The following is a 13,256-nucleotide window of genomic DNA, read 5'->3' as shown; positions in this document are numbered from 1 at the left end:
TGGGTTGGCGCCGGTGCTGCAGAAGCACGTACGAAGTGCCCGTACTGCACCTTACCTGGAAAAGCCTTATTTTCTGCGCTGGACTGTAGATGGGTTCAGCGAGGCGACGCAGAAACCCCCGCTATTTCACCCAAAACCAAGCGGGGACCCCTCTTGGCGGCGTTTAAAAATCACACCCGCCAGCTGCGTGCTCCGGCGGGCCGGCGCCGGCCGCGACCCCGGCCGGAGCCCCGCTCCCCCCCGCCAACTCGGGCGGCCGCCGCTCCTTCCTTCTCCCCGTAGCGGGGCGCAGCTCGCCGAGGGGCGGCAGAGGCGCGGGAGGGCTGCGGGCAGCCGGGCGGGAAGCCCCCGCGCCACACCCGTCCCCTCAGCCGCGACCCCCGGGGGGGGTACGACACGACACCGCCGGGCACCCAGCCCAACTTTACTCCCCGAAGTTGCCCACCTCAAGCCGAACCGCTCCCCGCCGCCACCGAGCCTCGCCGGAGCCCTTCACCGCGGAGCGCCCCGCCGTAATCCTTCGGTTCCCGCGACGCCCGGCGCCTCTTCTGGAGCGGCGAGCGCCGCGCTTCAGGCGCTGGGGCGGGGCGGGCACGGCCCGGCCTCCCGCCCACCCGCTCCCCCGCCGCCCAGGGGCCGCGCCGAGCCCAGCCCAGCCCAACCCAGCCCAGCCCAGCCGAGCCGCCGTGCCGGGCAGGTCCCGAGGGGAGCGGCGGCGCCGGGGCAGCCCCGGCTGGTGGCGGCGGAGAGCAGAGGGGGAAGGCGGAGGCTTCCCTCAGAGCCCGGGGAGGCTCCGCTGCCGGGGGCGGGAGGGGGAAAGGCGGGTAAAATGTCCTCCTGCGGCGAGGGGGTGCCGCGTCGGGCTGCCCTGCCCGCCTAGGCCGGCGAGCTTGGTGTTGACGGAGAAAGTTGACACATAAGAGCTTGAATAAAAACTCCCATCTAGTTTCTGGGCTGGAAGCCCAGGAGGAGAATCAGGTTCACGTAGGTCTCTGTACAGCAGCCGGATGGAGATTTTATTGAATCTGGCTCCAGCTGATCACAGTATTATAGCTGTGTTGCTGTAATTAAAGCTGAGCAGAATTCCTTTAAGTCCCCCCCTTTTTTTTTTTTTAAGCAGGCTGTATAACAAATAGTAATAAGTTTCCTGAAACCTCTTTATCTTTCAGGATCCCAAAGCACTGCAAAGTATACCTTATAATAAATTGCATATCAGTCTGCTCTGCCTCCGTGGAAGTCAGGAATTACACCAAGGATGGGTTTGGCTCTGCAACCACAGTGAAGCTGTGGATGCAGGAGAAGGGCAGGAGCTGGTGACTTGTCCTCTGCTGCACAGAGGGCTCTTGGACAGGGGTGGTGATGCATTGCTCTCCGGGCATTGGGAGGAAGGACAAGAAGAAAACAGTTTGCCTCTTCAGCGAGTAAGATTTAAGTTGCTGCCACCACTGGTTCCCTTTTTGTCTGCTTTTGTGGTGAAATATTGAAATGTGCTGGCTTGGAAACGGTGGCATGTCCTCTGGGGACTAGTAGAAACTAAACACAGCATCTGTTGATCCAGACTTAGTGTAGGAGCCCTGACCTGAAGGGACCACTTTTACTTTTCTATGCATGTGCGAGTCTATAATTACAGAACGTCCAACACTGAAATGTAGTCACTTCTGTAATGAAATGTGGCACTGGTCTAAGGAAGGGATGTCAAAAAATAAATTATCTGAGAAAAACAAGATGCATTTTTAATTGGAAGAATATTAGCACGTAGGACTCATAGAGATGATAGAATAACTGTGATTTAACGAGTTATCGTTCATGAGCTGAGCACTGAGATTCATACTAATGTTTCAGCTCAGCTTTGGCACGGAGCAGGAGCGTGCACTCAGGCTGTTACTGTAGCTCAGCTGATGTATTACAGGATGGTAACTCCATCACATCTCTAAAACGCCACTTTGGGCTTTTGCCTAGAAGGCAATATTAACTTTTTGTTGTTATTACTACTCAAAGTCTTATGATAGGACTAGGTTCAAGCCTTAGTTTTACAGCAAGCTCTAGCACAGGTAGGAGCACGGTGGCTGTGGACACCCCTGTGGGGCACTGACCAAGCACGACCCAGGAGCAAAGCCCAAAATGCAGATTTGGCTTCCTCAAAGGTCTGCTGTTCACATATTCACTACACCCGATTCACTTGGGCTTATGAGAGCTGACAAGGTCATGGACCTATGGCATAGTTCTCCACTTGGAAATATTAGCTTTAGCTGTGCAAGAGCAGCATGAGAAGGATAGGCTGTATTTTTATGCTTGACCGACCACAGGAGCTGTTAAAATTTTGAAAATATATTCTGAAGTTTGCCTTCCCTGTTGTCCTTGGTCACCTCCAGCCCAGCCCCACATTTTGACTACTTTGGCCAACTAATATATTTTTTTCAGTTTCAGTTAAGTCAAGGACTTCAAATTCCTATCATAGGTTTCAAGTTACCCCATGTAAAAGATACAGGGTTTTTTAAGTTTGTCAAAGAGGCACTTTATGAGACTGTGAGGTTAAAAAGATCACTCTAACCTTTGGGATGACAAGTAAAAAGGGACAAAAAGCACTCTTTCCCTCACTTATTTTATAGCAACCCAGGCAGGTAGAAATAGTGGGTTTGTAAGTGCTTTTCCTGTATTTATTTCAGAAAACACAGCAAATACGCAGTATCACCGTATACTTACTGAAGATAATCAATCTGTAGATGGTAAAAGTTCTCTGAGGCTAGATGGCAGGTTTTCACACAGTCCCTGGTACTGTGATGCCCTTCTGCCATTTGGGGCTTCTGGCCCTCCTGTAATATACGTGTTCAGTATTAGCAACTTAATTGCAAGTCTCACGCTACTTCCAGCTTAATGATTTCTTTTCATTTTCACCTGTCACTCAAACATCACTGTCAACATGTCTCAGAAATTATATGAGAAGAACAGGTCTAGTGTTGTCTAATTAATGCTTCCTAAGGATTAATGCGGGAAAAAAAAAAACCACTTTATGAGCATGGGTGTAATCAGGTAAATGAATATGGTATTTAAGCTTCCTAATTAATAAGTAATTTGGTTGGAAGACCCAACTTAACCCTGTCCATCCTGATAACAACCGGTAATGGGCACTTTGCTTGGCGCTTTCTCCCGTTAACTACACCCCCCTCACTGCTCTCTGCCAACTGCCATAGCTGCTATGTCCATTTTCAAGTAATATTTCTCTTGCCATGTTCACATTTTCAGCACAGGGATTGCCTGCATAACTGTTTTGTGCACTGCTGTTGCCACTGTCGTCTTTGACAAACCTTGTTTTTTTCAAATTTTAGATGGGAATTTAGCCACCAGTAACAAGTAGACTCAGATCCACCATAATTTCCTCCAGAAAAATCAATCATCACTTGTCTCCTCGATGCTTTACCTTTCAAAGAATTTCTCTTACCGCTGGCAGAAACACCAACTAAGTCACCTGAAGATTAAAATGACCTTGTTTTGCAAAAGACCTGTAGGACATTGTCAAAATAGGATATAGTCAACGGGACTCGATGGACCATTAGCCTGGTCTTACCACTGACAATCACTGCTATCAGTTTCTCTGGAGATAGATAAATGAATTTAATGTGAAACAGCCACTAGACAATAGAATATTAGAAATAATTTTTTTAAGAGTTGAAAATTAAGTTTTGTGTCTTTCTTTGAGTAAGGGTTATAGTAGCCCACCTTTTCCAATCACACTTTCAAGCATGATAACGTCAATGATGAAAATATATGGACAAAATATATGATTCTTTGGATGCTGTTAAATGAGTAGAAAATCTACTTTTTCAGGTAATGCTTATGGGAATCTTATTTAAAGATAAGTGTTTAATGTAAATTGAATCTTTCTAAATTTTAAGACATGCTTCTCTCCTTAAGCCAACATTGATACCAGCTTATCTGGGGCCTTGGTCTGCAGGCACAGTTAATAGATTATGCATTTCTTTCAAGGCTGAGGTCAACTGTGGTAACTAGATGGCACTTTGAATGTGTATTTCACAAGATAGCGTGCTAGTTCCTCAAAGCACAGGGCGACTCCCTGTCGTGGCGGTGCCAGGGGATAAGCTGCATTCGCTCTTGAGCTTGGTCCACAGTCATCTCACATCGTGGATATTCCCAATGCTGACACCAATATCAGACATGCTCCTCGTGCCCATGGCCATCTGTATTTTGTCACCATTTTGTATAATCCTGCCCTCCGTAGCCCTAGGAGGCATTATGTTAAAAAGGATAGTGTTTTTGGAAGCATCCTGCAACAGCCTAGTCCAATTTCACTGAAGTCAACAGTAACACTTCTTCTGGCATCAAATGCGATTGATTAAATCACCAGCATCTTAAAATTTCCATTTCATTGTCTCCATGAGCTCCTGCTCCTGCTAATAGATGGAGAGTGTAACTGGTGTTTGGAGCAGCAGGAGGGGAGGTCTGGGAAGGGGAGGCTAATGAGAGGCCCTGTCTGTATTAAGGAAATTAATTATGTGACTGGATTAAACTGCAGCACTGAAAGCCTCGCTCTGCCCTGACACAGACTATACGCATTAAAGGTTTACGCCGGTGTAATAACCACAGCAGTGTTGTTAGATGGATGCAAATGTCCTTAATGCTGGCACGACCTAGATCAGACCACAGTGACTAATACAAAGCTGATAAAAGAAAGTGAATTATGTGCAATTGTACTGGAGAGCATGATACAGAAAGAAAATTATAATAGGAAGGTTAAGTGCCCAGTGAGTGCAAACTGATATACAATATCTTGAAATCACAGACAGAGAAAATTAAAATGGTCAAATGATCGCACATATAGGTAGATGGAGGCATAAAGGCAATCTGAACTCCGTGAGGGAGAACAGAGTGAGAGCGTGGTATTTTCAGATGTACAGCCTTTCACCTATTAGAACTGAATAAGTGATTGAAGGCAATTTTAGTTTTGTTTTTATTTCGTGTTTTTGTTTGGCTCTGCTTTTGTGTGTCATAGAAATATTTGCGTATTAATAGATACTCATTGTAATAGCATTACAGTAATCTGAACATCTGCAGCTACCAGGCATTAAAATACGATTACTTCCCTATATATCAAGTTATTTTCGCACTACTTGTGCCCGATTTTGTCATATCTATTAAAATGCAATGGATCGGTTCTTATCATTACCTATTAACTGGCAACCTTGAGCTGAAGTGTTAAGCAGAAACAAGCCTGATGCCTGGAGGCCTGGCTAGCAATTCAGCAGAAGGCAAAGACATTTTATGGCTTTCCTAAAAGCTAAATGACACGCTGTGTAACTTTCCTAATCAAATAGAATTAAATACAAAATTACATTCCCACCACTCCTGCTATCCTTTGTTCAAACAAATTGCTTGATCTACTATTCAACAGTTTACTAAATATAGAACATTTTCTAAATTAGAGGTTTTACTTCTACCTAAAATTCAGCTTAGTTTATTAGAGAAATGAGATATTCTGTTTAGAGCACCGAGGAGCTCTCACATGGCATGGGGGCTCTCTCAGGATGAGAAACGACTCCTCTCCTGAGCTCGAACTGACTTTTGAAGAGGTGAACGCCCAGAGGATAAACATATCCAAAGCATGACTGTGAGTTTGCTGTTAAGGGCTAGAAGACAGAAACCAAAGCATAGGCAGCTGCTGCCAATAAAGATGCGGTTAGTAAATTTTTGACCAGCAAAGAAATACTCCTTTAAAGCACTCTGAAATGTGATCGCTGTCGCTGTCATGCTTGGGGGGGGGAGAGTGGAGGAAAGAGCAGGATACTCCTCCTTCCCTTCTTAGCGTGACAGTGGTTTTTCATTCTACTCAAAAGAACTTGGAAAAATCCGTATTTTTAATGTTATTTCTGTAATGGTACAATATATTTTCCAAATGTGATGCTGGATTTCAGTCGTCTCCAAAGCTTTCCCTTCTAGCCAGTGATGACACACAAATACTACAGAATCACAGAATCCCAGGCTGGAAGGGACCTCAGGGTCATCTAGTCCAACCTTCTGGGAAGAGCAGAGTCTAAAAAAGATGGCCCAGCACCCTGTCCAGACGACTCTTGAAGGTGTCCAACATGGCCAAGTCAACCCCTTCCCTGGGGAGATTATTCCAGTGGTGACTGTCCTCGCTGTGAAAAATTTCCCTCTCGTGTCCAATCGGAATCTCCCCAAGAGCAACTTGTGTCCATCCCCCTTGTCCTCTCCATGGGACTCCGTGTAAAAAGGGAGTCTCCATCTTCTTTGTAGCTGCCTCTTAAGTACTGGTACATGGGGATGAGATCCCCTCCGAGCCTCCTTTTCTCAAGGCTGAACAAACCCAGCTCTCCCAGCCTATCCTCATATGGCAGCTTCCCAGTCCTTTGATCATCTTGGTGGCCCTTCTCTGGACCCCTTCCAGCCTGTCCACATCCTTTTTGTACAGCGGGGACCAGAACTGCACACAGCGCTCCAGGTGTGTCCTGACAAGCACTGAGTAGAGTGGGATAATGACTTCTTTCTCTCTGCTGGCGATGCCCTTTTTGATGCAACCCAGCATCCTGTTGGACTTCTTGGTCGCAGCAGCACACTGTTCGCTCATGTTGAGCTTCCCCCCACCAGGACTCCCAGGTCCCTTTCCACAGAGCTGCTCTCCAGCCAGGTGGATCCCAGTCTGTGCTGCACTCCTGGATAATGTTTTCCCAGGTGCATGACCTTACACTTCTCCTTGCTGAACTTAATACGGTTCTTGCTGGCCCACTCTTCCAGCCTGTTCAGATCTCCCTGCAGAGCAGCTCTCCCTTCTCTGCAGGAGAAATATTCCTGCAGGAATTCTCTGCAGGAAATATTAGTAACTGCCTTCATCATATTGGCCCTCAGCTCGTATTTCTTATGCAACATCCTCCATGCATCCATGGAGTGGTGCTCCAGCAACATAGTTCTCTATGAGGACTTTAAAAATCATCTGACATTTTAAATTTTAATATGATGAAGTACGTTTGGGTTTTAATATCGTGCAGTTTCATTCATGAGTTAGCTCAGGCATCCAAACGTGTCTGAGGGAAAAAAAAAAGGTAAATGCAGTTAATGCTAAACTTTGTCAGCAGGATCGGATGCAGCCAGATAAAACAATGAGCATAAATAACACTGACCTATGAAGAAACAAAATGAAAAACAGCATACCTGAAAGATAAACAAGGCAAAAAAGTGCCCCAAGAGCTTCCATTTGGTGAAGTATTTCAGCCAGTATTTATGTTTGTCTCTATGAAAGCATATGCTTTAATTCCTGTCTAGGTTAAGAACACTCTCTTAAATCAAGTACTAATAATTCTGAGATCTATAAATACCCTGATGGGAAAACTCTGCATCTGTAACAAATACAAATGACCTCATGCAAATGCACAGAGAGCAGAAACAATAAGGAAAACAGTAAGTCAATGACCTCCAACCAAAATGTCACTGCATCTCAACACGAGGGCAGTTGTGGACCTTAACATATTGAAAACAAATCTAAAAATCTTTAGAAAATTCTAAAATAAAAAAGAAGAGTCTGAGGGCATTCAAGCTGTTAGTATTGTTGGCTACCACTTCCACACCCCCTAACTGCTGGGAATTGTGTTGGAAATCCCTAAGGATGGCATAGCCAAATACAAATGGAAGTCACGACCTTCAGTCAGCACACAGTTGTCTCTTTTTTTTTTTTCTTAAAAAAATGCCAGTTGCTTTACCTTTGGTGGTTTACAATTTTGTTAGCTTCAAATGAAGGCTTCTGTAAGGTGAGTGTTACAGAATAGTGAAAAGGGCTGTAGTAGATTGGATGGAAGCCATTATGTCTGCTTAAGGAGAAAATCCTGCCACTCCTGCAGGGCACGTGGGATTTTATGGCTTGAATCTAAAGAAACAATTCTTATGAAATTGGACAAGATTCTCTCTGTAAGCAGAGAGCTGCTTTCAGGTACAGGGAGACCATTTCTTGACTCTTCCTCCATCTTCCCAGCTGGTCCCCATTTCCCAGGGTCTGTAAGGAGCTGGTAGAGGATGCTCTGCTGATCCTGCGGGGCTGGAGGACTGACTACTGTGCTGCTTAAGCTAGTCACTGAAGTGATAAAAAGCATTTCCAGGAGGGAATAGATGGCCAGGCAGCGGTTTCTTACTGTTTTCAAGCTAACATTTGGAAAGTCATTGTAGCTCTATCTTGTAAAGACGTCTGAAGATTGAGGGAATTTGAAGATGTTGGAATTCGCATTTATTAAGGGTGCTGTTGCTAACTTTAACTTACCCTGCTGCTCAGCTAGCTACAGAGAATGTTGTAAGAGCAACTGCATGCACTAGGAAACCTGCTCTTCATCTGCAGCACATCAGCAAAATGAGTGACAAGACAAAAGGAATCGCTTTTAGATCATGAAGGGAAAAGCTTCACAAACTCAAAAATTACTTTAAAAAGTTTGCGCAGTCCCTGCTAAAGCTGGCTCTTTGCTAGTACATGCCTTACTCGCGCTCTGTCTGTATGTTGTTATCCCTCCTAAGCTCACTGCAGAGCCGAGGGTCTGTGGCTCGGCTCCTGGCATCACGCTGAATGATTTAGCCAGAACCTTCCTTAGGATGGTTTGGTGGGGACTGGGATACTTCTAGCCATGTTGATCCTTCTTGTGACCTTATCACAAACAACGCTTCTCTCCATGGCTGGCAGTTTCCCCGCATTCTTCAATAATTTTGTCAAAGTTTTTTGACAGCACTGTGCTGATTGGCTAGAAGATAACATCTCTAACTTCAGGGTTAGAATAAATCCAATATCAGGTTTTCTACTCACTGAAATCTTGCACACAGCTATCTCCAAAAATTTACAGACGTTGGTCAAAAAGTGGAAGAAAACATTTTACGTTTTTTTTTCTGTATTTTGTTAAACTTTGTCGTACTGGATACTCTTTCTGTTAATTAATTTTTCCGTGACAATTTCAGGTAAGCTATTCATCTATTGAATTGAGGATTTTTCAAAGCCTTTCCAGAAATAAACACTGGAGTGAAACTATCGTAAGATATACATGAAAAGCAGGACTGTTTTGTTGTTTTCCAGCCCGTGGTTTATACCGAGTCCTCTCTCATTCCCATTACATGGATTTCACATGGAATAATACAAAGAAAAATTACCCCAAGATTTGGTTTCCCATTGTGAGGTGGTTTTTTAGATGAAGTTTACCAAATTTATATATAAATTTTGAATTAAAAATTCACAAACCTTCTAATCCCTATTATTTAAAGGCAGCTAATTAATGTTTTTTGGGTTTACATTCATATTAGTTTTATTCTAACCATGCACTACCTTCTCGTTATCTTTTGTTCCCTTAATCCCATTGCCCAAAATACTGCTTTCTGATAGTGAACTCTATGGAAACAAGCACTCTTGCAGTTCTGGAATGCAAAATCATTTAAATAGTCTTCTCTTTGCTATTAGCAGTTCCTGGATAATGCAGTCAAACTCCACGAAATGTTCATTATTGGAAATAGATGTATATTACTTTTTTTCCTATGAATTTTTAAATTGCTTTTATTATGGCACGCTGTGTATGAAATGAACGTGATTTAAACAGTTGTGCCCTCTACTGGCATGAAGGAAATAACGAAAAAAGAGAAAGAAATACCTTCGTTCCAGATGTTGTATCAAAACAGAGGGCCAAAATCCAGTTTGTGTGGGGTTGGGCTTTTTCTGTAGTATACTTTAGTCACATTTGAAGGCTAGGTTATTTTCAACATTAAATCTTAGTGCATTAGTTCCTTACAAACTTTTATTTTACTTTTATTAAAAGGACCTTTTACACTGCTAAGGCAGTATAAAATGGCCTTGCCATAGGTGAACAGGATGGTGTGGATGGTATGTTAACACAGTTATGAATAACTTTATTTTTATGAGACTTTTAGGGAGCTGTAGTACCGGCTAGGGAGTATGAGAACAAAGCTGTACGACAAAATCCCTTACAAAGTTCATAGAAACTTTGGAGCATTCAACTATTTAAAAGAAAATCTGTAGGAGTTGATGCATAATATGAAGTAGAATATAGAATTTCATATAATACAGGAGAATTAAGACCTCACCCTCTACTGAAATGTTTCTAGCCAATCCTTCGCCTTCCATTAAAAAGAAAGCTTATAATTTTCTGTCCTATCCCCCACTACTGAAGTTGTCAACTGGCATTATACTTGAATAACAAAGACACAAAAACATACCCTTTGGTAAGAAACTTGCATACTGCAACTTCCCAGCGTGGGCAGGATTAGTCACGGGTGCTAATTGAAATACTAATTGACATATTTATACCATCATATAATATCCATTCAACACAGTGGCAATAATGTTCTTATCTAAAATAGCTGTAGCATCCATGTGGAGAATAGTGACAGACTGAAAGTCAGCTCCGCGCTTTTCTTTTAGCCTGGTAGGAACATTTCAGGTTCCTCATTTTTCACCTTTTATAAAATGTGGTAGCTACAGACTACAGATTAAACGGGTACCAGACTGCATTGATCAGAGCAGAAGAAAAATAATTACCTTCCAGAAAACTTAATAATCAGCAGATGAAGAGGCCAACATACTCTTGTCCCTTCCTTTGGCTCCAGCGTTGTCCCTCTGTAGTGGAAAGGGCGTTTATTTACCAGCGGAAGCAAAATCATTAATCACAGAATTAAGTTATAACGTCCCCTATAACTGGCTTTATTTGTAAGTAACTGCATCTGGAAATGAGGTAGGTACAAATAGCATGGGGTCAGCCTTTCAGAAATCTCAGTCCACTATTAAGTGCTTCATTGCCAGAGAAAACTACGCTACCAAAATGAGCTGTAATCATACGTGAAAGCAGAAGATAGACTCTTGTGCTCACAACACCATTCTTTCTGCCAACTTCTCTGTACAGAACTGTGTTATAATAAAAGTAAATACTAGTATCTATCTCAGGCATGACTATTGCTTTGAATTGCTATGTATTTCAAACATATTTAGCTTTATGGCAAAATCTTTCTTTTTTGAACCAAAAAATGTATCCTTTAATATTCCAGGTTAAAAATCTACTCTGTGTCTTTGCTGAATCAGTGGGAAGCAGAATATCTTTTTTAAGTGTCACATGATTATCTCAGAGGCAAAAGCCAGTTCCATTCCCATGGAGTTTGAATGTGCTCAAAGGGAAAGACGCAGCAGTATGCATGGGTAAAGCGAAGGAGGATGGCCCAGAGGAGAAAACAGGAGGTCTAGGCAGAAGGAAGCAAAATCAGAGGCAAATAAAGGGATTTTTAGTGGTAGGGGCGAAAAAAAGGGAAACCTACAACATGCCACTGGTACCCACAAAACTCATGCAAGACGGACAGAAATGCTGCAAATGGACACTATTATGTTTTGTATGAAACTAGAGGGAAAGTTTTATCTGATGTCAAAAAAAGGAGAAGGGGGTAAAACAGGAAGAGGAGGCCAAGAAAACCACTGTGGCTGTGCAGTTAAAAACCCAGCGAGCCCATGTTCCGGAAAGGTGGAGAAGAGGGAAAGGCGGTAGAAAGGGAGGTCTGTTTAAATGCCAGGAATAATTGGCAGCTGCCGGGTCTAACGCGCACTGTGGTGCCTGCAAAGCGGCAGCTCGGACCACCGGTCATCTCCTGGATGCTCACAGTGAGCGCTGCTGTGGCACATGCATTAAACATGAGGAAAATGAATTAGACTTTGAGAACCGGGGTCCATCATTGCGTGGACTGCTGCATAAAATGATCGGGACCGAGAGCAACGCCAGCCAACCCCCAGCATCAGGGAAGCCCTGCCTGCCCCAGCACGGGTATCTCCTACACTAAGGAGTGCAGGGAATGATGCCAGCCTGGCTGTGACCTTCTCTACCCCTGAGCCTGTGAACCCCAAATGCTCCCCATCTCCAGGCAGCTTTTGCGGACAAGTTCACTCCTTGCTCTTTTAATGAGCTGCATGGGACAGTGTGGACTTAGTGGGTTCCAACTTATTAATTGGTAACAACAATTAGGCAGGGCGCCTAGGTCTTTAGGCACCTTGGTTATGTGTGTGAGCCAATTAAAGCCTCATCCATATTCCAGCCACTTCATCCACACACCGAGAGCTGCTTCCCAAGCCCTCTGCCTGGCTCCTTCGCTCCGGCGCACGCTCGGACTACTGTGAAGCGTGAGGGGAAAGAAGTTTCCTTTCCTTTTGCATTTCATTGAAATCAAGCATTTGCTGTGGCCATAATTCAGGCAGCGGAAATGCAGAAAAAGCACATCTGAGAGGGAATCACTAAATCCACCTGGCCAAACCTCGTCGTGCCCTAAGAGGCAGAGTGAGACCATGCTGGATCCTTCTCTGCAGTCCCCTGGTGCAGCGAATTAGCCACAGTGCTTTACGCAGCCAGCTTCACTACAGAAGCATCTCACTTCAGTAACAGACTCATCCCACAGAGCCACCTATGAGATGACTCCTCTTGTCTCCTTAACGATATATCTGTGATTTTTATCTTGCACTGTGGTGAAGCTGTAGTTGCACCACATCCAACATCAGCCATACCCACACGGTCGGCGTGGGCAGTGCTGGGCTGTGACAGAGGCGCGGGGTCAGCTCCGCCGAGCACGTACCCCTCAAGAGAGCTCAGATGGGCCTGAAACCTACAAGCAAACCCAGACCCCCATTTTGTGAACACCTGAAACCCAACGGTTGGACCTAGAAACCTCTGTTGCGATTACCTGAGCAGCCTGTTGCATTGACCTCGTGCCTTAGGTGAGCTTCAAAGCGCCTGGGGCAGCTACCTGGAACCCACGGCAAGAACCTGCAACGCGTCGCAGCATCTTCTAGCACGTTGTAATCTACGACGGGTAGAACTTGATCTCTCAACAACTTAATTCAACTACTCAGATATCTGCAGCTTGCTTTCTTCCTCTTTTGTCCGGTTCTTTTTTTTATAATATTTCCCTTTCTGTTGCTGTGATTTTGCCTGTTATGGGAACTTTGCAGAAGAGAAAAATAAACAGATCAGTGTTTGATGTTGTGCTTTCTGTTTAGAAGTTTGTTTTCCTTTCTTCTTCCATTGCATCAATATTAACATGTTGATTCCTAAGCAAAATAAATAAAGTCTATAAATACATTCTTTTTTTAAATCATGAAACCTCAAAGTTATGGTTCCCACAGCAACTGCACAATGTGCACATACATTAAAGGCAGGGTTATTACCACCCAAGGCAGCAATCAAATATGCATGAGGGACTTACATTACTGGCACTTGGAGGAT

General features: G+C 44.1%; 1 protein-coding gene across 1 annotated transcript in view; it reads right to left on the bottom strand.

Moving 5' to 3' along the window:
- CNTN3 (contactin 3) overlaps positions 1 to 581 on the bottom strand; it is a 114,355-nt gene extending 113,774 nt beyond the window's left edge. The window contains exon 1 of the mRNA XM_075095640.1: positions 446 to 581. The gene's annotated coding sequence lies outside the window, so the exon portion shown is untranslated. The remainder of the gene's footprint in view (positions 1 to 445) is intronic.
- Between the last annotated feature and the right edge of the window lie 12,675 nt (positions 582 to 13,256).

Source organism: Phalacrocorax aristotelis, chromosome 6 (genome assembly GCF_949628215.1).
Source record: "Phalacrocorax aristotelis chromosome 6, bGulAri2.1, whole genome shotgun sequence".
In the NCBI taxonomy this organism is placed as follows: Eukaryota; Metazoa; Chordata; class Aves; order Suliformes; family Phalacrocoracidae; genus Phalacrocorax; species Phalacrocorax aristotelis.
This window is presented reverse-complemented; position numbering and strand designations above follow the sequence as displayed.